Source organism: Temnothorax americanus, unplaced genomic scaffold, assembly GCF_048541705.1.
Source record: "Temnothorax americanus isolate GAGA-0224 unplaced genomic scaffold, ASM4854170v1 Scaffold247, whole genome shotgun sequence".
Classification (NCBI taxonomy): domain Eukaryota; kingdom Metazoa; phylum Arthropoda; class Insecta; order Hymenoptera; family Formicidae; genus Temnothorax; species Temnothorax americanus.
Window position 1 is genome coordinate 20,515 of NW_027509388.1, and position 26,750 is coordinate 47,264.

Consider the following 26,750-nt stretch of genomic DNA (forward strand, 5'->3'; position numbering starts at 1 on the left):
TGGAATACGTGGACATCAAATTCAAAATATTAATACACCTAGACACCAAAAACAATGAAGCGCACTATGTGGACCTTGTCATCAGCAATCTGGGACACCTAGACATCAATTTCAAGGTATTAATACACGTAAACACCGAAAACTACGGAGCGCAATATGTGGACCTCGTCATCGGCAACCTGGGACACCTAAACATTGAATTCAACATATTATTACACCTGGATACCGAAAACTACGAAGCGCACTATGTGGACCTCGTCATTGGCAACCTGGGACACCTAGACATCAAATTCAACGTACGATTACACCTGGACCCCAGAAACTATGAAGCGCGCTATATGGATCTCGTCATCGGCAACCTGGGACACGTGAACATAGAATTCGAGGTTTTATTACACCTAGACACCGAAAACTACGGAGCGCGATATCTGGACCTCGTCATCGGCAACCTGGGACACGTAAACATTGAATCCAAGGCATTAATACACGTGGACACCGAAAACTACGGAGCGCACTATGTGGACCTTGTCATCGGCAACCTGGGACACCTAGACATCGAATTCAACGTACGATTACACCTGGACACCGAAAACTATGAAGCGCATTATCTGAATCTCGTCATCGGCAACCTGGGATACCTGAACATCGAATTCAAGGTATTAATACACGTAGACACCGAAAACTACGGAGCGCACTGTGTGGACCTCGTCATCGGCAACCTGGGACACGTAGACATCGAATTCAACGTATTATTACACCTGGACACCGAAAACTATGAAGCGCACTATCTGGATCCCGTCATCGGCAATTTGGGACACGTGGACATCGAATTCAAGATATTAATACACGTAGACACCAAAAACTACGGAGCGCACTATGTGGACCTCGTCATCGGCAACCTGGGACACGTAGACATCGAATTCAACGTATTATTACACCTGGACACCGAAAACTATAAAGCGCACTATCTGGACCTCGTCATCGGCAACCTGCGATACATAGACATCAAATTCAAGCTTGATTCATAAGAATCGACTTAAAAATTTCCTAGCGGCACTTTCAGCCAAGCGTAGAGAACCTTCTTTTCCGTTGACTCAATATTTATTATATATATACCTAATTTACCTAAATAGAAATCTTCCTCCTGACCGATAAGTCTATCGACCTAATTTCGAAATACGCGCGCGATATCGAAACTGGCGATACCTGCGCCGCCAGTGTCGAAAAAGTGAAAGTGACGTTCTCTGTTTGTTACATGTATGTTATAAAGAGCGGTCGACGTAGACGACGACGACGACGTATCTTAAAAATAAATTTTCGCATTTGGACTTTGCGTCGCAATATCTCCGCTCGTAGGGCACGTAGTGGAATTTTATGAGAGAAACCCCCCCCCTAATTGGACCCCAAGCTATCGATCAAGCCTACTTAGAACTTGATTCGTTTACTCGTTATTGAGATCTCAACATCTCGGGTACTCGCAACCCGTCGCGTCGCGTAAAAGAGTCACGGTCGGTCTCGCTCCGCGTGTACTTGGCGCGAGACACTACCGTGTCTCTTGATTCGTATATGTATGAAATTATTATATTTCATTTGTAGCTAGAAGCTGATTTTTGCTCTATTTTCAACAAACCAGAAAATTTATTTTCTCAAAATTGGCCACCAATCGCCCAAAAAATCTTACGTCTTGTGGGAACAAAAGCCGACAAAGAGTTGAAAAAACTGTTAAAAAAAAAAAACAGAAAACGTCGTGAAAGACGGTAAATTACGTTGTCTCTAAATCGTTCAAAAATTCATTTTGATCATTTTTGTTAGGTTATGTACGTTTAGTGCTCGTATAAAAGCGTGCATCACATTTACATGTGAGATATCATGCAGGGATAGAAATTGCATGGAATAGTATCAAATCGCATTCAAAATTTTTGTATGCGATCTTGTTTAATGGGTTAATAATTTATGTAAAAATCTTTAATAGAAATTTATCTTCTTTAAAGGATAAAAATTTATTTGAACGGTGTATGAATTCACCAACATTAATTTGCATTCATGTGTAACTGCAGTTATCGAACAAGTTATTAGAATGTAAATTTATTAAAAACAAAGAAAGTTTTTTCGTGAATATAAAAATTGATTACATAGTATAAAGGTTTATTTATTTAACTTGATAATGGATTCACAGGAAACGTTTCAAACATATCCGAAATCGGTAGAGACATGCTTGATAGAGAGATGTAAAAGTTGACATTATCCCTTTACAATCATCCTTTTCTATCTCGTAAAGCGGTTAACGATGTCATCGATATGTTTGTTTGTTTCGCAATCGTTCCTTACATTCATTCAAAACAGAGTAAAAATGTGTAAAAATGAAATGAATGATTCGTCGTGCGCAAAAATACAGTACATATTAGAAGACTGTAAGAATATGTTTGGAAAGTTTTCAAGTGAACATTTTCGGTTCCAAACATATAAACAGGAAAGTCTGTACATCCCTCCAGAGACATTTGAAATCGGAAAACAGCCTGTCGTTGAAAATGACAATGAACAAAATGAACACATCGTAATGAAACCAGTATTCGGTGTTCACATTCCTCTAAGAAAAACGTTGCAAACAATATTTGCCATTCCTGGTATGTTCGAGCAAATTCAAACTTACATGGATGAAGTATCGAATGAAAAAATACGACTTTTGAATTTCATTCAAGGTAATTTATGGAATAAAAAATATAACAATACAGATAAAGTAGTTCTTCCGTTGTATTTTTATTATGATAAATTTGAAACCGGGAATCCGTTAGAAAGCCATGCGGGAGAAAGAAAATTAGGAGCAGCATACGTTACGATCGCCACATTGCCACTTTATGTCTCTGCTAAATTGAAGAACATTTTTATTTCTTCGGTGTTTTATGCGAAGCACATAAAGAAATTTGGCAACAAAAAAGTATTCACGAAAACAATCGATAATATTAAGAGTTTATCCAAAGAAGGAATAAACCTCAGCATCAGTGGACAGAATATAGGATAATTTAGGACTGAACTCTCAATATTTGGATTTTCGGAAAGCTTCAGTGCAAATTATTATTGCAGAATATGTAAGGCTTCCAAATCTGAATGTAGTGATCTACTGGAAGAAAATGATGCAGTTTTGAGAACGGTCCAGTCGTACAATGTTGATGTTGCAAAGCAAGACTTCCAGCATACCGGTATTAGAGAAGAATGCATTTTTTACAAAATTTCAAATTTTCACGTTGCGGAAAACATTACGGTTGACGTAATGCATGATGTGTTTGAAGGCGTAGCCGCTTATGACCTGGGGAACATTTTGATTGCATTAATTAAGGATAAAGTGCTAACATTGCAAACTATTAATTTTAGAATCGATACATTTTCTTATAACGAAATCGAAAAAGGTAATAAACCAAGAAAATTATATTTTACTTCAAATCAAAAGGGAGGGCAACGGATAAAAATTAAGCAGTCAGCCGCCGAATTGCTACGTTTAACGCGATATCTTGGATTAATGATAAGAGATTTGATTCCTTCAAATAACAGATATTGGGAATTATATAAAGGACTTCGGAATATAGTTGGCATAGTAACATGTCATTCACTTGACAAGGGTCAGATAATGCTTTTTAAAGAGTTTGTTAAAAAACACCACGCTTTATATTTGGAATGCTTCGGACCATTGAAGCCTAAAATGCACTTATTAACCCATTATTCAAAAATAATGCTTTTAAATGGTCCCGTAATTCATTTTTCAGCCATGAAGTTTGAGAGAAAAAATAAACAACTGAAAGAATTTACAATAGGAACCACGTCTGATGTTAACTTGCCACTGACCTTAGCTATCCGACATAATTTAGAATTATGCTATATACATGAATTCAATAAAGAAATTCAAGGGAAGATCGTAAATGGACCAACAAACAATGTTGATGGCTGAAATCTTTTGACAAAAATGATCGATTTAAAGGAAAAGATACCAGTCACAACGTTGAAATATGTGACAGTAAATGGCATAAAATATTCACCAGAAACAATATTGGTGACGCGTTTTGCAGAAGATCCTCTATTTGGAAAATTAAAAACAATATTTTATTTTTTACAACAAGTTTATTTTCACGTGCAAGAATTCGACACTATTTGCTTCAACGAGCATTACCATGCATATCAAGTACATTCTAAGGTCTTGAAACTGCTATTCGTAAATGCGAACTTAGTACCGGAAAAGCCACCTTGTTTGTACATAACAATTTATCAGGATGAATTTGTAGCATGCAGATATGACCTCTAAATATTATACTTTTACATGTATTTACGATTGAGTAAAACATATTTTTATGAGAAGTTATTGTCGATTATTCATTCCTGTGGCAAACAGAGATGTTTTTTAATGAAGTCGGTAATTCTCATAAATCTTTAAGTATGAAACTCACACTACTAATCGGTAAGAACCCATGTCACTCTGTTAAAAGGTTATGTTATTTAATATTATTTTCATAATCATTTACTCCAAAAAAAAAAAATTTTACGAATTATATTAAATAATTAAAACTAATTTAAAGAAAGTAACCGAAAAAACCAATACTCGTATTTGCATTGCCACATCTGCACGGTGTCTACGGACGGACATGGACACGAATGGTCAATCCACGCGTTTCACAGTCTCAGACTGTGAATGCGTTAGGATGGAAATATGGCTCCAATCACACTTTTGCAGTGATATTTGGTAGGTATCACATTTACTGAGTGGCGGTATTAAACCATACTCTGCTAGTTCCTATCCTTACGAAAAAACTACACTAAGGTATTTTGTATCCTGAATTCGGAAACTAGTCAACAACAGTATACTAGCGAGCGAAAGCGGTTGGTATGATTGTAAATAAGTAACCTACAGTGTGAAACTTGAACAGTTCTCTCCGTGTAGGCAGCTTTCGACTGCTCTCAGGCTCACAGCCAAGACCAGGAGAAGTCTTTTGGATAAGAGATCTAGCTACATCTCGCCGTCACCTTGCCGCCGCCAAAGCTACGGCCACCACCGAGACGAGCTGCGCCACTCCGCTTGCCGCCACCGAGACACCCTCAGCGGCCCCTGGACGAATGTCCAGGCCACATGTGGCAGCTCGTCCCGCTCCAGCTCTCGCCGGTGCGACTGACTCGTCCTCCACGCACACTCATCTCAACTTATATTCTCAAGTAGCAAGCTGACGTTATTTATCGTCGATTTAACGTCAAAATATCATCAAAAGTCAGCTTGCTACCTGGGTTGATGTTCTCATTAAATAATATTTTTCAATATTAAATTAATTTTTCTTACATTAATTAGATTTATCTTTTATCTAGATTTATCTAGATATTATTTTTGACAGCAGTTCTTTTTTTTATCAGGTAAGAATAATATTTTGTATTAAAAATGAGTACCTAATTAAGTAATATGTTATGTGTTATGGTTATTCTTGTTCAGAAGCTCTAAATCATATATATATAACTTCTTGTGTTACAGCTTTGGTTATAAGAGAGAAATAAGTGCTAAAGAAATAGTGTGCTTTTTCATTATAAGAGAGAAATAAGTGCTAAATAGTGTGCTAAACATGACAGAGTAAGTACAATCTATGAGAAATTCGTGGTTATATGTATAAAAAGTGTAATACATCTTTTTCAGAAAAACTAGTAAAACACGACAAGGCAGAGCTAATCGCCAACAAATTGAGGCTCTCATATACCATTTAGAACGCCACCCATACATGGCCACGGGAAAATTTAATAACATTCGCGGAAATGAAAATGCACAGGACAGTTGGAACGAATTAGTCACATTATTGAATTCGTTAGCACCAGATGGAAAAAAAAAGATGTGAAATCCTGGAAGACCGTAAATATATAGTGCATTAATATTCTTTTATGTAACACGTGCATGGAAAGTGCCTTATTGCGCACGCTACGCGTGCGTGATAAACCACTTTCCACGCAATTGCAACATGAAATAGGGTGTGCAAGTCGTGCGTCAACTCCGCACCCTTGAATTTTCATCTTACAGCACTTGTTGCACAAATAACTATATTGATATGTATATATATATATATATATATATATATATATATATACACAATGCACCATATATATATACAAATATATGTTAATAGATAAAGTCATAAAGGCAAATGAGAGCTGTTTCGCTCGATGGACGGGCGACAATAACAACAAAATTATAAAATTATTATATATAATATAACGCAAACGTTTCGGTCCTTGGTTTGGACCCTCCTCAGTACATACAGATGGTCATCAGGGTGAATGCAGTGGTCAAAAGGTATAAAACAGTGGTCACAATAATATAATGTAGTCAGCTTCCGCTCTCCGAGATTTTTTGAGAGTATGCATCTCAAATCCCCAATCCGACTGTTACCTTAATTCCGTCAGAAGAAAATTAAATAAATATAAATGGTCAATCGTTAAAAATTAAATCGTAAAAGTTACCTGACAGTCAAATTGATCAGAGTTAAGATATCTTCTCAACGCGCATTATTACAACGAAAACGTCCTTCTTTAGACGAGCGCAAGAGTTACAGTGACGAAATATCATGAGGCATCGGCATAACATTAAATAGAACTGTTGTGAGAAAAGAAATCAACAGTGTGGAAGTCCCTCGATAACCGGCGTATAAATATTACTAAGTCCCGCCGTGTCCTCCTGTAAGTTAATGCCGTTGTTTTGGCGTTTAATATAAAACATCTCCGAAATGCTTCTCCTTAAGTAAGATCTCTCACGATCCATAATTAAGACATTGTCCCAATCAAACTCATGCCCCTCCAAACGGTGTTGTGACACAACTGATAGGTCCCTCAGATTTCTGCTAAGCTGATTACGATGCTCCTTAATACGGGTTCTCAATTGTCTCTTAGTCTGGCCGACGTACGAAGCGTCACAATCTTGACAGCAAATTTTATAAACAACTCCGCTTAAGAAGTTATTATGTAGCTTGTCTTTTAAAGGTTTGATAATCCATCTCAGTTTGTTCAAGCCAACCATTGCAGTGCGCAAATTAAATTTGTTAATTGTATTACAAAAGCTATTAGTGATTTTATTGATGTAAGGAACAACAAAGAAACGATCTTTAACCATGTTGTCAGTAGCGTGAGCGTCTATCACGCTTCCCCGCTGTTGCTCATTAATCAATTTGATAATTCTTTTTTTGACAATCTTAAACACGAGTTCAAACGGGTATCCATTAGCCAGCAAAATATCCATCAGCATTCTTATGTTTTTTTACTGATACCTCGGATGGGACAGCAAGAACGCTCTATCTACCATACCAACGATCGTGCCGATTTTCTGACAATGAGGGTGGTGTGAGAAAAAATTTAAGTATCGTCCCGAAAACGTGGGTTTATGATACCAGTCGAACTCAATAATACCGTTATTGATTATAACAGTGGTATCTAAAAAATTGATCCTATTAAGTCCTATTTCAACAGTAAATTGCAGTCTCCGGTGGAAAGCATTAAACACTTCGAGGACAGTGTTGACTAAGGACCTCGGCATAGACATCAAAATATCATCTATTTATCTGAAATAAATCGGCACAACAATAGGCAGGCGCTCGAGCGCCCTGACCTCCAAATCCACCAGCACTAAATCCGCAATCACAGGAGACAATGGGGAACCCATTAGGGAGCCAAAGGTCTGCTTATAAATAACACCATCAAAAATGAAATAGGTGGAATCAAAAACGAATTGAATAGCTGATAAAAATTCATCCAAAGGCAGATCAGTGTTTTGCGAGATAAATTGCCATCTATGTCTAATGCTCGTGATTGCCAAATCTAAAGGGATATTCGTAAACAAGGATACCGCATCAAGCGATATCAGATCAAAATGGTCGTCAATGCGCATACCTGACAGTTTCTTAACTAAATCGAAGCTATTATTAATGTGGCTGTTAGCCTTGGGAACGCTAGCCTGTATCACGTCCTGCAGGAATCTGGCCAAGGCATGCAAAGGGCTGTTAACAGTCGACACGATCATCCTGAGTGGACAGTCGGCCTTGTGTATCTTTGGCAGGCCGTAAGCTCTAGGAATTACCCCGTCCGTGCAATTAAGAAGCCTATACTGTTGATCATTAATATATTCTTTTTTTAACCAAGATTGAAGAAGGTTATTTAAATCCTTCGTAATTTTCCGTGTAGGATCCTTACTCAGAACAGTATAAGTATTCTCGTCACTCAACATCGCATTCATCTTATTCGAGTAATCGCTGCCATCTAAAACAACTGTAACATTACCCTTGTCGGCCCTAGTAATTGCTAAACTATCATTATCCTTGAGAAAACGTGTGGTCTCGATTAACGCTTGTTTTAATGAGTGATGGACGCTCACGCTACTGACAGCATGGTTAAAGATCGTTTCTTTGTTGTTCCTTACATCAATAAAATCACTAATAGCTTTTGTAATACAATTAAAAAATTTAATTTGCGCACTGCAATGGTTGGCTTGAACAAACTGAGCTGGATTATCAAACCTTTGAAAGACAAGCTACATAATAACTTCTTAAGCGGAGTTGTTTATAAAATTTGCTGTCAGGATTGTGACGCTTCGTACGTCGGCCAGACTAAGAGACAATTGGGAACCCGTATTAAGGAGCATTGTAATCAGCTTAGCAGAAATCTGAGGGACCTATCAGTTGTGTCACAACACCGTTTGGAAGAGCATGAGTTTGATTGAAACAATGTCTTAATTATGGATCGTGAGAGATCTTACTTAAGGAGAAGCATTTCGGAGATGTTTTATATTAAACGCCAAAACAACGGCATTAACTTACAGGAGGACATGGCAGGACTTAGTAATATTTATACGCCGGTTATCGAGGGACTTCCACACTGTTGATTTCTTTTCTCACAACAGTTCTATTTAATGTTATGCCGATGCCTCATGATATTTCGTCACTGTAACTCTTGCGCTCGTCTAAAGAAGGACGTTTTCGTTGTAATAATGCGCGTTGAGAGGATATCTTAACTCTGATCAATTCGACTGTCAGGTAACTTTTACGATTTAATTTTTAACGTTTGACCATTTATATTTATTTAATTTTCTTCTGACGGAATATTAAGGTAACAGTCGGATTGGGGATTTGAGATGCATACTCTCAAAAAATCTTGGAGAGCGGAAGCTGACTACATTATATTATTGTGACCACTGCTTTATACCTTTTGACCACTGCATTCACCCTGATGACCATCTGTATGTACTGAGGAGGGTCCAAACCAAGGACCGAAACGTTTGCGTTATATTATATATAATAATTTTATAATTTTGTTGTTATTGTCGCCCGTCCATCGAGCGAAACGGCTCTCATTTGCTTTTATGACTTTATCTATTATTGTTTTCGAGAGCTTTATTCCTGATAACAAATAAATGTATTATTTATAGTATTGTGATATAAGGATTAATATATTTATATTCTTATTATTTATTATGGTATATTACATTATGTTGTAGACTTGGCGAGATTATAAATCTAGAGTTTCAGAAAAAGTGCAAAAATTAAGACAATTAAGACCACAGACAGGAAATAATCTAATAAATATTACTATAGACGAATTGGACAAGCGTGTGTGTGTGTGTTAGGTATCATTGGACATGACTATGTTCAAGGTTTACCTAATGTACCAGATAGCTTTCCAGAAGAAAATAATGTAAGTAAATATGTTTCATATAAAAATATATGTACACTTATTTCTATGCAATATATATATATATATGTATATATATATATTAAACATTATCTTATTTGCAGAATGCTATAGAAGAATTAACAGCAGAAAATGTTGAAATATTAAACATTCCGCCTGTGCCAGTTGTTATTCCAGAGATAACAAACAGAATAGATGAGATTGGTATGTTTTTTATTTTATTAATGTCATAGTAAGAATTCATTAAAACGTAATATACTTATAAATAATTTTAATTTGAGTTTAACTTTAGCTACATGGTGTATGTGTTTGCATATTAACTTTCATTTATATATGAATACACTCTATATATGAGTACACTCTCGGACGGAATAGCCTACAAGTATGAATAAATTGGGTGCGTTCAGAGTTTATCTTTTTCTTTTCAATGTGGAAGAAGAAAGATGAACTTTTAATATACGGCCAACTTTATACTTGTAGGCTATTCCGTCCAAGAGTGTAAGGTAAATGCACCTATTTGCGTCCATGTAAGGGTTATAGCAGAATAAAAGACCAATAAACGAGTATAATCTAATCCAATTTGATTCAAAATCATTACTGATTGAAAAAAATATATTTTTTTATGAAAAAAAGCTTTTGTTTTGACAAATTGCTACATATTGCACCGGAAAATTCTAAAATTACGCGAAGGTATCATTGTACGTCGTTGCGTCCGCCTGATTAGTTTTCGAACGTATTCGCGTCCATTGCGTTGCCCCCTTTGCGTCAGGACGCAAACTAGTAGGACGATTTGACTGCACTATTTTGCGTCCGTCATGGTCATGGATAAAACGAATATGTATTGGATGTTTTCAGTCGCAAATAGAAACAGAATGTGTAGGGCCCCCATTTGCGTCTGCTCTTCAGAGGTTATGGTGGACTTGAATTATTCTGATAAAACTTATATTACTTTATAGGTTGTGCCGCAGAAAAAAACAGTGCACATCAAAAAAATTATATTTTTCGCATCATTCACAACAATTTTTAGCATGAATATACTGATGATTCAATTACTTTGAATATTCGAAGCAACCAGACGCACGCATGAACATTAGGATGTTGTTGCGCTGCTTTGCTACTATTGTGTGAAATTAATAATTTACTGACCTTTCGTGTGATGAAATCACACGTTTTGAGTAGCTTGTGGAGCTGGATTGCTTAAAACACTTGGATTTACCTCGTAATTATTTCTCAGGATCCGCAACAACGACAAAAATGACAGTCACTTTCACCGTCCGATCTACTAAGAATTTGTCCTCAGCGCACGCGTATACACAGATGATCACTCACGGCGCGCACTATGAACATTGAAACCGTGTTATATTTTTTTAATTTCAATGAAACACATTTTAAAATAGACGCAATTATAGAATATTGTCTATAGAATGGAATAAATATTCTTCATGAATCAATAAGTGTGGATATTAATTGATTTTATTATTATTTAATCAGATTCGGACGCAAATAGGTGCACTGACGCAAATAGGTGCATTTACCTTACGCTATAAAATATAAGTAGTGTATATAAGGGAGTTCTAACTTGGGAGCTCCGAGGGGGGGTGAGAGAGGGGGGGTATCGGTTTACGCGGGGAGGTGAGGGAGGAGGGGGGGTATCGGATTACGCGGGGAGGTGAGGGAGGGGGGGTATCGGATTTCGCGGGGTGAGAGGGAGGGGAGTGTCGGGTTACACAGAGGTATCGGATTTCGCGGGGGTGAGGGGGAGGGGGGTGTCGGGTTACATAGGGGTATCGGATTTCGCGGGGGTGAGGGGGAGAGGGAGTGTCGGGTTACACAGGGGTATCGGATTTCGCGGGGGGAAGGGAGGGGAGGGTATCGGATTTTGCGGGGGTGAAAGGGAGGGGAGTGTCGGGTTACACAGAGGTATCGGATTACGAGGGGAAGGGGTGACCTTGGCATACCACCGGGATGACTCACCTGGATGACTCACCGGGATGACTCACCCGCGCCGCTGGTCCACGCCGCTGGTCCGGGCGGGGGGAGGGGGTCCGCGTTCGCGGTCGCGCCGCGGGTTCGCGTGGGGGTTCGCGGAGGTCCGCGGAAGCCGCGTGGAGGTCCGCGGTTGCGCCGCGGGGTCCGTCGGGTCGCGGGGGCCTCGTTCGCAACGACGCCGCTAGGCGGCGTACAATGGGTAAGACTAACTCAATAGCGCACTGTGTAGGGAGCGTGTTTTGTCGATGACGCATCGAACCTATCGGGACATGTTTGTCGTAAACAACATTTTTCTAGGAAAAAGGGGGTGTTATCTCGTAGACTAAACAATTTCGCGTTATTTTTTACGACGCAATTATAGTCATATTTATAACACACACCTTCTGCGTTAATATAAATATATTATGCAGCAATTAAATCTGAGGAAATAAGTATTTTTATGTTCAATGTTAAACTAAAAAAATTTTTTTACTATAAGTAAATATATAAGATTTTATTTTATTTATTATCATTGGCGGAACTGCCCTTTGTGGACCAGCGTCTGCTCATTGTATTAATTTATAATATTAATAAATATTTCTTTCTGTATTTATTATTACTTATAAAAAATGAGTCCCTTTGAAACGGCATCATGTTGAAAACCAGGTATTGCCACATGCGATAAATGCTTTAAATTTTGCAAATACATCTTTTGCGATTTGAAATATTTTGTGATTTTTTCAAGAAAGAGAAATGTAAATTTTATGTAATGAAAGTGAGGAGTTATTAATTCCCATCTGAGTACAATTAAATTGTGAATATCATGTATTTTAATAGAACAGAAATGTGGTAACAATACTGCTGAGACATGATAAGTGGGTATTTAAAAAGTTTTCTTAAAAAGTGTCCATATGTCAGTATCATAAGTATTATATGTTTCTTGAATTGGCATATTCGACAAAATTTTTGTAAACTTTTAAGGATGTTTTATCATAATGCTAAAATTCGTCTGAAATACCGGATCGTCCCAACAAAGAAATAATCGTCGAGCTCCCATTGGCCACAGATTTGTCACCACTATATCCATCTGTCACATATTAACGATTAGACAACTATAAATATTTAATTACTGTGATTATTAAAAATCGAGGAATATACAATTTAGCCTTTTTATACGCTATTTCAAAATCAATTTCAGTTTTGTTTTATTGTAATATTCCAGCGAACACTAAGTTACATGTAACTTACATGCAAGGTACAATTTTTTACTCAACAATGTAAATGCAAATATAACACATCATGTTTGTGTTTCCATTAAAATAAATTGTGAATTTGTCATACAGCGTGTAATATACAAATCCAATATAAACTTCTCAATCATGGTAAGAATTTAAGAAATTTTTAGCATTTAATTCTTAATTGTTATTTTTATTAATTGGTTTATATGTATATGTGCAAAAGGAAATAGACCAATCCATCTCTTTATACATATGCTTATATGCACCTATGCAAGTTTGTCTAGGTTGACCTTGGACAAAGCAGCGCCAAGTTTTTTACAAGAAAAATTTATTTATTTTATTTTAATTAAATATTTTTATTTTATAATGTTACCTTTTCAATTCTTTGTGATTAAAATAATTCTTTGTAATATTATAATTTTATCAAGGAGAATTAAAACTATTATATTACCACTTGGGTTGATAGAAAGACTCTCAGGAATACAAAGATACATACCACTTGGTTTTTTTTTTAGGTATATATTCTCTTTGTAATTGGCGCAGTATTAAAAGATTTCACATTTTTTTTTTTTTAAATAGATACTACTTGTTATTTAGGCTTTTTCAAAGTAGATATCACTTGGATTAAATAAAGTAACAATTTTGTAATTTAATAATTTTGTTTAAAAAACTTAAAGCTACTACCACCTAGGTTAAAATAGATTTTATTTATTTTTGAATAAAATTAATGATACTACCACTTGGGTTTTTTTTCGAGGTAACAACCACGCGTGTACTTGGCGCCCTTTTTTACCTTTTTTGAAATTGTATTAACGTTACAACGTTGCTGCAATGTAGTTGAAATGTTTCTTGATATGCTTTTCTTACTAATAGACATTTATTATTAGATATTTATTATTACTGTGTAACTATATTAAATTAAATGTCAAGTTTTTGTAAATTCTACAAAAACACCATTTAACTGGTTTATTTTATTATGTATTATAATATCTTTATGATTTAATGTTTATCGTATGTCTTAATTTACGACAAGTAAAGAGATATCAGAAGTAGTTTGCAGAGAATAGTAATTTGTAGTAAAGTATTCGCAACGCATTGCTTAACAATATACCTGCAGCATTTCAATTTTTACTCACAATTTATCTCCCTTATGATTTATGAATGATGTTCTAAAGATGCTTCCCTTGTTACTGTCATCCTTTGTTACTACATTGGTATATGTTAAATACAGGTCGTAATAACCAGATAATTTCTCTGCGAAACAGAAAGTACAGATGTCAGTTTTAACATTGTACGTTGCTGTACTATTTGCAGATTTCATTTGATCAAATTTTAATTCTCGTATATGCGATCTGTCTGTGTGAAAACTTATATCTTGCGTTGGACGGTTGATCAGAATGGAAATTTTGCATTCACCGCGAGATAAAATATTACCATATGTGTCATGTAGATCTAAATAGATTTCATAGTGGAGCGGTATTACATCGTTCGATAAACGGCTTCCATATCTGTTAAACTATTATTATTTCTTGAATTTTTGTCGATAGCTAGCGTTGTCGCAATAAGAAATAGTAGGCTCTTTAATAATAGTATGAAGGGTTCCATGCCAAAATTCGTTGCATGTATCTGTACAAAAGATTTCTTTGTTAAATAAAATTTCAAAGTAATGGTTTGTGGTTTATATGTAAAATCATGAGACATATCTGTTAAAATGACTGCCGTGCCAAAACTAAACCGTGTTATGACTCATAACACAATTAACACAATACAACAATATACATTACCATATGTAAAATATGGTTTATTATCCTAAATATATTTAGTATAATAAAATGTTATTAAACCATTAACACAATAACATTAATATGTTATGTGTCTCTTTATAAGATGATAAATTAATTAACAAAATTTTCTCATTTTCCTCTACTTATCTTGTTCGTTAAAGCGGCGTAGAACATTGTCTATCATATATATCATTTAGCATATTAAAAAAAATGAAAAAAAAGGATACATTATATATAAAACCAGAAACTTTTTACTTAGAAATTTAAAATCTCTGAGTACAAGATTTTAAGATAAAATTGTAAACTTGAACTCGTTTTTATGACAACGAAAGAAAGACAGCAATAATAGCAATGTTATTGCTTATAACAATAATAAAATGTATTTAAATATATTTATTAAAAGAACTAAATTTCTGATGACAATAATTTTTAGAAGATAATTTTTTCAAAATTAGAAAAACAAAAATGTATTGTTGCGCTCGCCGCAGTTCGATATCGCGTCACTACACTCACTCACTTACTCACTCGCGCAACCGGCACTCGCGGGCAATGAAGTGACAATATAAGATGGTAAAGACTCGTTTTAATAGTACACACGAAGTACAACAGAGATTCGAGCTGTTACGTTCGCACCAAGTCCGCCGCTCGAAAACAAACAACAACAGAACATCACAGGAAAATCAATAATCCATCAGCTGGTCGTCAGGGACGATTCTCAACTCGCCGCTAGCACGGGCGCATACCGGGCGTCTCGGACAGACTCGCACGGGCGCAACACTGCCCCCCCCCTTCTTCTCGATTGTCGTCCCGACAATCAGGGAGGGCAGTCTCCAAGCGGTTCCTCTTTTTCCCGCAGGCTCCAGGACTCCGAAACGATCTCCGCCCATTTTCGAGCTGTTGCTACGGGTTTTAGGCTTTGCTTCCTTCGTCCAACCCGCAATTTCCCGTCCTATCTCATAAGACAAACTTGTAGAAACCCGCTTCCATTGCCCCGACGTTGACTTCCTCGTCGCCGTATCCCATTTCGTCGTCGATGTCACTCTTCTAGTTTTCGGACAAGGGGGGGGGGAATTTCCTGAGGACCCAACGTCATTTAGACTTCCCAAGTCCCTGCCTCGGCATTTGCCCAAGTCCCTCGGGAAACCTCAATCAAAAACCGAGGGAGAGGCAGTCTTCAGTTAGCTTTCTTCCGAGAAGATGTAGCTAAAACTCAATTCCTTAATGATGGATTCTCCTTCCTCGAAACTCGCCCTTAAACAAAACAAATAACGAATGCAGTAACTTTTAACAAAATAATAAGTTTTTTTTCTATGCATAAATTCCCTTTAATAGATTACGAAGTTCCGATTTTACTAACAACTTCCGACCAACCTCTCCGAAAAAGGAGCTAATCTGTCTGCATGTACTACCTTCTTTTTATGTCGAGGTGTCTTCTGAATACAATATACTACATCACTTAATCTTTTCACAATTTGAAAAGGACCTTCCCAATTTCTTTGCAATTTTGGAGCTTTCCCTATCTCTCTACGAGGATTATATAACCATACTTTTTGAGACTCCTGAAAAAGATTCTTTCTAGCTCTTTGATCATACCAGTTTTTTACTTTAGAAGACTTAATTTCCAACTTTTCTCTAACCTCGGAATGAATATCCTCTAATTTTTTTCTTAGCCTCCCGATAAAACTTTCTTCTAACTTATGTTTCTCCTCTCCGGGAGGATTTCCTCGCAATAAGTCCAAAGGTAATCTAAGATCTCGGGCAAAATACATTTCTGCAGGAGTAACGCCTGTGACCTCATGTTTCGAAGACCTATACGCTAAAAAAAATAAGGGAATCCACCGATCCCAATCACTCTGATTTTCGGAGACGTATTTGGCTAGATAATTGGTGATCGTTTAATGCTGCCTCTCAACCTGTCCGTCGGATTGTGGATGCAATGCAGTAGTCCTTGTCTTTTTAATTCCAAAGAGTTTCATTACTTTCGCAAAAAGCTTTGACTCAAAATTCCTCCCTTGGTCCGTATGGTCTTCCAAGAAATCCCCATGCCTGGAGACAAATCGATTAACAAAGGCTTCAGCCACTATTTTCGTTCTGATACTCCTCAAAGGGAAAGCTTCTACCCACTTGGTGAAACAATCCACAATAACCAACAAATATTTATTACCCAATTTTGTCAAAGGGAGAGGACCAAGTATGTCCATTTGAACTTTTTCGAAAGGAACCCCAACATTGTAAATTTGTAGTGGGGATTTTCCTTTTCCCGAAGGGCCCTTTTCAGAGACACAAATCTCGCAAGACTTACACCAATCCTCTACGTCTCGCTTACAGGTGGCCTAATAAAATCGCTTTCGGATTTTTTCAAGGGTTTTATTAACCCCAAAATGACCACCTGACGAAGAATCGTGCGCCTCTTCCAAAACCTGTTTAATTCGTTTCCGGGGGACTACGAGCTGGTAAATCCAAGACTTTAAATTAGGAGCCTCCCATCTTTTGTAGAGGATACCATCCCTCAAAATAAGAGCGTCCCAATAAGAAAGATAAATCCGAGCTGAAATATCCCTCGCAGAAACCTCAGTATGGGATGGGCGTATTCCTGACTCTTTGCCCCGATAAATCGTCGCAATACTAAGATCCTCTAGTTGGTCTTTTCTCCATTCGTCCAAAGTTTCTCTTTTTAGAATTATACGCGCAATTGTTTTCGGCTCCCCAGCATTACTTCTTGCTACCCTCTCACAAAAAGTACAGTTATCTTCTTCACACTGACGCCTGGAAAAACCATCGGCGTTTCCGTGTGAAAGACCTTTACGATAAATTATTTCAAAATCGTACTGTTGGAGCCTTTCCAGCCAACGAGCTAATTGTCCTTCCAAATTTTTGAAGAACATGAGCCATCTAAGAGAGGCATGATCCAAACGAATAATAAATTTGCGTCCCAAAAGATAATACCAAAAAGATTTAACCGATTCTACTATCGCTAGCAATTCACGACGAGTTACACAATAATTTCTTTCCGTCTTGCTCAGCACGCGACTAAAGTACGCAATGACTTTCTTCAATCCTTTCTGCCTTTGAGACAAAACTGCACCGATTCCAATGTTGGAGGCGTCCGTGTCCAGCACGAACTCACCCTCCCCTTTTGGAAATGAAAGTACAGGGGAGGACGTTAACACTTGTTTCAAACTTTAAAACGAATTCTGAAATTCTTCTCCCCAAATAAACTTCACTTGATTCCCGGTTAACGTGAAAAGGGGTTTTGCCAAAGAAGAGAATCCCCTAACAAACTTCCGGTAGTAAGAACAAAAACCAAGAAAACTGCGCAACTGCCTTTTGGTATGAGGGACCGGCCAATCTTTCACAGCAGAAATCTTATCGGGATCTGTCGCGACGCCCTCTGCCAAAACCACATGTCCCAAATATTTTACATTATTACCAAAAAGTACACATTTTTTAGGATTAATTTTCAGATTAGCTAAACGTAATTCAGAAAATACTTTTCTTAAATTTTCTAACATCTCTTCGAAACTTTTATCAAAAATAATAACGTCATCCAGATAGGTCAAACAAATCTTTGATAACTTCTGTAGAATTTTTTTCATTAATCGTTCAAAGATGGCAGGAGCGTTACAAAGACCAAACGGCATCACAATAAACTGCCATAATCTACTTCCAATAAAAAAAAACCGTTTTTTCGCGGTCTTCCGGGCGGATCTTAATTTGCCAATACCCGTTTTTAAGATCAAGAGTAGAAAACCAACTATTGCCTGACAACTGATCAAGAATATCGTCTATTCTGGACATGGGAAAATAATCCTTCCTGGTAACTTCATTCACTTTCCGAAAATCAATACAAAAACAAATTGATCCATCTTTTTTCTTAACCAGCACAACTGGCGAAACCCAAGGGCTACGTGATTTCTTTATCACACCCTGCTCTCTCATTTCTTCGATAATCCGATCAACCTCCCCCCTCATTCGAATAGGAATACGACGGGGAGTTTGTTTAATTGGGGTAGAGTCTTTCAGATTAATTTCATGATTAACAATTCCGCAGTTCCCTGCAACAATTTTTTCCGAAAAGACGTCCTGGAATTTATTTAAAAATTCAGCAAAAGCTTTCTTCTGTTCTTTACTCAGATTTTTAGAATCTCTTTCGAAAAGCTCTTCTAAGAAGGAAGGGACTATTTTAGAAGAACCTTCTATCCGAGAACAATTCAAAACCTTTCCGACATCCCGCCTTGATTTTTCAAAAACCGAATCAAAGATTCCGTCTAGGTTAACAATTTTCAAGAAATCTCCACCCAATAGACATTCATCGCTAATTTCCGCTACGTACATAGAAATCTTTTCAGAGAATTCCCCGATTTGAACTCTCACCTTGACCTTAGACTCAACTTGAACTTTCTCTCCCGTAGGATAGCGAAGAAAGCAATTTCCGATCTGAGTCTCCTCATCAAACTCTCCAAGGAACTTTTTATTTACGATAGAGACATCGGAACCCGTATCAATTTTAAAGAAACAATCTCTCCCATTTAATTTGCCTTTATAACAAAAATCACAAGAATTGTACTTATTACTAATAGAACAAATCACAACATTCGGGGCTTTATCTGCGCAGGTTACTCTCTCCCCGCCGAGAGCAACTAATCCGCGTTTCCCTTTTCCGTGTTCCCGAGGCACTCAGCCCGGAAATACCCGACTTTTCCACAAAGCCAGCACTCTTTGGCAGTGGCACGGTAACGGTTATTGCGGTAACTGCTACCGTTTTCCTCCTTCTTCCCCTTTCCCTTTTCGTCGCTCCCGTTTTGCAGCGCGGGCTTTTTATTCCCTTTTTCAAAATTTTCTTTTCTCTTTCCGAACCCTCCAGAATTCTCTCCGTAAATTATTTTAACGGCTTTCGCCCTTTCAACCGATAATTTTAAGAAAGTCACGCCCTCTAACTGAAGGGTCCTTTTCACAAATCCGTCCGTTAACGCCGAGATAAATTGCGCACACGCAATTTTTTCTCGAATCACAAAAGGACTGTGCCAGACTAGAGTCAAGATCAACAGGGTCTTCTTTCCCCGCTAATTTTTCCAAGCCCGTTCCCTTGGCAGTGGTTTCGCTAGATAGTAGATAGGGACAGAATCTGTCATTTGATTTTACGTGCGGCACCTGCTCGTGGAGCCTCATCCACACGTCCCCCATGGGCGCGGGATTGGGATACGCCCAATCAGCGCGTACCGACCGAGGTCGATACTACCAGTTTTACCGCAGGATTACAGGATCCCGCGGCAACCCACTGGTCGGGGCGAGCGACTATCCACGCTCTACCAGCTAAGCAGGCTGGCACCCGAGCTGTGGGGACGCAAGCTCACCCGTCGGACACCCAAGTTCGTGAACTCGGGTATCCTAGCCAGCATTTGGCTGAACCACTGCCACCACGATGGTCCTACCCGCGACCGGCAGGAGCAAGCTCCTTGGGCGGCCGGTCCCCGTGGTACCAGTCTAGATCACTGGTCGGATCTTCGCAGCCGAGGCCACTCCCGGTTGAGTCTCCTGCAGACCCGGCCCCGGTAAGCCACATTCACACGTCTCACGCATTCTCGTTCATTCTTCGCTGAAACACACAAGCCGCAAACCTGCTCAAACTCTCGTATCTTCCCTTTCGCTCCAGTACCTCGCTCACGTCCACTCTTCCATCCTCACTCACTCTGACTCCCCATTCGTCCAGGTTTCTAACATCCTCGTACTTTTCACACTCAACCATCACATGCTTCCAATCCTCGCACTCAGCACCACACGCACAACTTTCCGTCTCAGACAATCCCCTTTTATGCAGAAACTCATTCAAACTGCCGTGACCCGTCAGGATATAGCCGAGCCATAGGCTCGGCTCAAACCCCGGGCAAGCCTCGGCAAACCTCACATCCCGTATGAAGCCATGCGTCACTCGTCCTTTCGCACCGTTATCCCATTCATTCTGCCATCTTTCATACAATCTAACATTCAGCAGTTCCAAACTCTCATCCACGTCTCTCACTCTCACTTCTTCTTCGCTCACAACACCTCTTTCACCCAATCTCCAGCCATTCTTAATTCTCACAGTCATACCTCTTTTCACGCACTCCAGGTCCCACGGAAGACCACCCATCAATACCTGCATGGCCTCCGTGGAGACCGTTCTACAGACACTCAAACAGGCACTCATCGCCACTCTTTGGCACCTATTAATTGCCACTCGCGCATATTTGTACTCCATGGCTTCGTACCACACGCTCGCACCATACATAACACATGCAGCAAACAAACCCTTATAGATCACACGCCATGCACTCTTTCGCAATCCCCATTCGCTCCTCATCACACGTCTCAAGTTACCTACTACACTCACACACTTTTGTCTCATACGCTCCAGGTGCGGCTTAAAACTCATTCGCTCGCCCATCCACACACCCAAATATCTCACACACTTCACACACCTCACATGCTTCCCATTCACACTAACGCTCGGGTGTCTCGCTTCCGACATATTCCCTTTCAGGAGCATCATCACAGTTTTGCTCTCTGACACTTTCACACCGACATTCGCACCCCATTCACTCACTATCCTCATCCACTCGTTCCCCTTTCTCTCCAGATCTGCCCGGCTCTGTCCTTCGACAGGCACGAACAGATCATCGGCATACGCCGTCGCCATACATCCATGTCTGCGGAGTTCCCACAGGAGCTTATCCATCTGTAGGACCCAGATTTCTGGGCCACCGATGGACCCCTGCGGTGCGCCCCGCAGCACTCTCTTCCACACTTCTTCATTCATTCCTATCATACATGCCCATCTTTCATCAAAATAACTTCTCCACAACCCAATCTCTTCACATTCTTCCTCACACAGTTTCTCTATCACACATGGCCATTCCAGGTTGTCGAATGCACCCTGGAAGTCCACAAAGATTCCCAACACATACTTGTACTCGGATCCATTCACGCACTCACGCACGCTATTCCACGCACTATCGGTCGAACGTCTCTTCACAAACCCGTGTTGTGCCTCACACATTCTCCCACTCATCAATCGCTCCAGCCTATTCACCATCATTCGCTCCAACACTTTCCCAAGCACAGACAACAGGCTGATCGGTCTGTAAGACCCGGGGTCCGACCGCACTTTCTCTGGGGACTTCAACAGTACAACCACTCTCGCTTTCTTCCACACCTTTGGAAAGCAGTTGGTACTCAGACACACATCATACACTCTCTTCAGCCATCCCGGAATTGCGCGCCAAACGGCACGCACCATTTCCGCAGTAATTCCATCCAACCCGGGTGCCTTACCCACTTTCATCGCTCTCACAGCCACATCCACTTCATTCCACTCGAACGTTCTTTCAGTCATCTCTCTCTCTGCCAATCGTACATCTTCCATTCCCGTGTCTGGGAAGAAGCGATCTAGCAGCACATTCGCACTCTCTTCCCACGTACTCGTTGTCCTGTCACCCACTTTCATAGCACTCAGTCTATCACGTCCGTACTTACCCATGCACACTTTATACACATCACCCCACGGATCCCGATTTCCCTTGTCACTCACGAACTGTCTCCAGTTCTCCTCTTTCACTCTCCATATCGCTCTCTTGTACTCTCTAAGAGCACGTTTGTACACGTTCAAACATCCTTCCACTCGACTTCGATCTCTCCCTCTCATTCGCTGGTAGGCACGCCTACGCTTCCTCACATCCTTCTTCATGCGCTCAAGCTCATTCGTCCACCACACAAGCTTTCTCGCAACCCCACACACTCGCCTTTTCATTCTATTATCATTCGCCCTCAGGATCCATGATGTGACACGCTCCGCCAACCTATCCGCATTCCAATCATCCATCACATTCACAGCATCCTCAGACGCATACTCCACTAGATCACTCATGTAACCCTCCAAGTCCACGTCTTTACACACCCATCTACGCACACCTTCCATCCGCTCAGCATTTTCACCATAAGTCATACGTATCAGCAACACATTATGGTCGCTGATACCCCAATCGCTCTTGACTCCCCATTCGTACCGGCACCCCCCAAGCGCATCGCTTACGAGAGTCACATCGATGTCGCTTTCCCCATTGGGTCCGCTAAACGTGTAACTCTCGCTCGGCTCATTCAACACAATCATACCATTCGCGACAATCCACTCCTCAAGCATTCTGCCACGCATTTCGCTTTCTCTACTGCCGCCCCTACCCTTACTGTACCATAAGGGAGAGACGGCATTCGCATCCATACCCACCAGCACACGCTTTCCTCTGGTTACCATTCGCACCCTGTCCATGTACGCCAGGTACGGCTCGATGTCCTCACCGAACCGGCAGTACACGGACACCACATACATCTCGCCGAAGTCTCCCTTCAGCCATACACACACGCCATACTCATCCGAGCACTCCCTTACACACAACACATCGAGACTGGGATCATTCACCACCACTGCTGCTTTAACATACTCGCTCTCACTCACAATCACATCCATTCGTAGCGGGAGTCCAACTACCCTTCCATCCTTCACACACGGTTCCTGCAGCAGTGCCACACTCACTCTACGTTCACACAACATTTCACCCAGATCACACATTACCGCATACGCTCTTTGACAATTGTACTGCAACCACATTCATACTCGAGACACCCTGCGGGTCCTGCCTAGCCATGGTCAATGGTGCCCGCATACCTGTCCCTGGCTATCTTATACGAGGGGCACCCAACATCATTAACCGCGTGACTCGCCGGCCGCCCTCGTCTTTTGCAGACCGCGCATACTTTCGGCCCTGTCGCTTTTGGACACTTGTCCTGTCGATGGCCGTCGAGGCCGCAGTGGGAACAGGTATCATTCGCCGCTTTACAATATCTCGCGACATGACCTAGATCCAGACATCTATAGCATCTGGTCAACGACGTAAAGTCCGCGACCCTACAGCTCCTCCAACCTACATAGATACGCGACGCCTTCTTAAACCTGTCGCGCATACCAGGCGTCACTTCTACTACCCAGTTTACCGTCTCTCTTCGTCGCCTTTACCCAGCTTAAATCTAAATACGACCTCCTCTAAATATGTCCTCTCTCCTATCCCTTGGAGGAGCTCCGGGTTTTGCCTAGCTATCGCTTGGCGGACACCATCGACCTCCAATCCCCTGGGCACGTCATACAAAATGATACGGGGCCTTCTGGCCGTTGGCAGAGCCGCCGTAAGCCCCTTCTCCCTAATAGCCTGATTGGCGACTAACTTATCCACATCCTCTTTCGCATGTGCCTGTACAATGACTCTGCCGTCCCTGGTCTTTCTAACATTTTTTATCCTAATGTTAGACACTACCGGATCAATCGCCTCCAGCAGTGTCTTTCTCACCTCGTCCACCGATCTACCTTTTTCGGCCTTACTGGCCACGACCACCGAGTAATCCCTATCTCGTGGCCTTGCCTTGCTCGGTTCCGGCACCGCATAGGCCCCGGCCTCAGTCCTGCGACGAGGCTCCTTCTGCCTGTTCACCACATCGGCAAACGTCGCTGGCGGTGGTCGGTTCGCCTCCGACCTCTCCGCCAGACGACCCCTCAAGAAGGTGTTTCTCACACCCCAGCTGCATGACCAGCTTGTTGGTCTCGCTGAACAGCGCGGAGACCTTTTGTGCCGCTGTCTTGCTGAACTTCGCATTGGGGTCTGACAAAATGCACTCCAACTTTATTCTGATGTCATGCATCGTTTCAGCAGCCATCATCTCCCTTTTCGCCGCACCGTCCCGAACAAAGACGTCGTCGTCATCAGACTCGCTGTCTTTCGCGTTCTCGTTGTCACCCAGCATGGGCAAGACCGAGTTTGCCCGCTGCTGGCCGGTCTCTCTGACCATCCCTCCTCCTACAACTTCAGTTGACTCGCTCTGCGTGTCCCTAACCGATGTCTGAGAGCCAGGCGGGCTCCTCCTCAACTTCCCACTACGTGGGAACGTACGTTGAAGGAGATCACCCACCAAACTCTCATCGTCCGTCCCTGTCTCGTCTAATGTCTGCGTATTCGCCCACTTCTTTAGTTCGTTCGTGGGTGTCTTCTCCGCGACCTTCACGTCAACTTTAGACAGTGCCACCGACACTGCCTTCGTGATCACTTTCTGTCCAGCGACCTTGTCGCCGCCTGTCACCGTCTTTGTCACAGTCTTATCCGTATCCGTAGCCTTGTCCGTTTTCGTTTTCGCCTTTTTGTCAATAGTCTTTTGTCCGTCCGGGTTGGGTGTGTTTTTAGCGTTCTTCATAATGCATGTACTTATTTGTTTCGACGGTTCGGCCATCATGGCAGCCCATACGCGTATGGGCATCTATCCCCGCCGTTTCAAAACCCTAGTTAAACTGCATGAAAGCTGAGAAGCAGCTTGTCGGGTGATCAGCCCTATTCATGCAGACGTGACTCTATAAAAAGGTTATGTAATTTGATGCTAAAGGTTTAACGTCACCCCTACTGATTGAGCACGTATGCTCCGAGACACCGCCCACTCAAAGTTCGGGCTAGACGTTGCCAGTGTATCTTCCCACTAGCAGGATATGAGGAAATAGTGATCAGCTAATCCTCCACACATGCGCCCGGGGGGGCCAACTTCAACTCCCGAATAGGCTCCGCCCGGACACGGACAGCGGGTCTCCCACATTGAACATGCGGCGTCACATGGACCTTACTGGCGCTAGGCCAGAACTTACCATTTATTACGCCGCAGAGGTCAGGTACTAACGTGACCGCATCCTACGGTCGTGGGGTCTACTACTCCCCACTTGGTTAGTCTCCGAGAAATATCCATCGACACCCGACCGCATCTCTGACACCCGACGGTTACAATTACAGACACACAAACAAACATCGACACGCACACACTCACACACCCCCCAGAACCCCCGCACCCCCTCCGGAAAGAGCCGGTAGCAACCCGAAGGCCCGCTGGCCGGGGGAAGCCCGCGTATCGCCTTAACTCCGTTGGCCTACGACGGCTAAGGCCAAAGCCCGAGCCAAATCATAGTTACCGGTGGGAACCACGATGGAGGTGGAGTTCGGCTTGACTGTGATAGGCTAAGTGCTGCGGCACAGCATGTATTGCGCTTCAACAGTCCTGTAGATCATGACTTAATACGACCCGAAAAAGATCGCCGAACCCAAAAGATCGGCGCCGCGTGTTGCTTTAGGTGGTGTTTAGCAATCAAACCTAAAGTTTTCCGCGGCGTGCCGCCCCCGACGGCGAGCAGCCCAGCCGCGTGTTGCTTTGTGGGCAGACACGCGGCGCGCCGCCCCCGCCGACGACGGCCGCTCAGCGGCGTGTTGCCTCGGTGGGCACTCACGCGGCGTGTCGCCCCCGCCGACGGCAGAGTCGCCGCCGACGGCAACACCCACGAGAAAACCAGGTTCGCCTACGGCGCGTCACTTCGAGTCCGACGACTCGCGACGCCAGGTCTCTCGCGGCGTGCCGCTTTATAAAAGCAACTAAACCGAACCGAGCACGACGACTCATTCTACAGTTTTCCGCGGCGTGCTGCTTTCTAAAAATCTGTCGGGGGTTGTCACCCACCGTTCAGATAACACCTACGTGTTATGACGCCCTACTCCCCCGCCGTGCGTGGCGCAACACAGCAGGAGAGCAGAACGCCCCTGGATCGCCTCTCACTCGCAACACTGCCGGGACGGGCCAGCCAGCCCTCCGGGTACGCCACGTCTCAAAGAGAGACACCCGGGAGCTCCACTGAGCCCTTTTACCCCATTTCGGGATCACCAGACAGCATCGCGAGCACGCCTAGAGGACGGCCCGTATTTCTCGAGCGGACGGCAAGATCGTGACACAGGCGAGTGCCAACCGATCCTAAACCGCCGCCCGAGCAGTTATCCCTGTACTTATAAGCAGCAACACGCCGCATCTCTCTACTTCTCTCAGCACGTGAGCACCGTTCACTGAAAGCGCTATTTCCCGTAAGTCATGTCTACTCTCACCAGTAGATAGGGACAGTGGGAATCTCGTTAATCCATTCATGCGCGTCACTAATTAGATGACGAGGCATTTGGCTACCTTAAGAGAGTCATAG

The 26,750-nt window shown here is 41.6% G+C and overlaps 1 long non-coding RNA gene across 1 annotated transcript; it reads left to right on the top strand.

The window, feature by feature from the left end:
• Window positions 1-5,579: 5,579 nt before the first annotated feature.
• On the top strand, window positions 5,580-9,611 carry LOC143898906 (uncharacterized). Its single transcript, XR_013257326.1, has 3 exons — window positions 5,580-5,596; window positions 5,660-5,869; window positions 9,494-9,611. It is a non-coding gene; the product is annotated as an uncharacterized LOC143898906 (long non-coding RNA).
• Window positions 9,612-26,750: the final 17,139 nt, after the last annotated feature.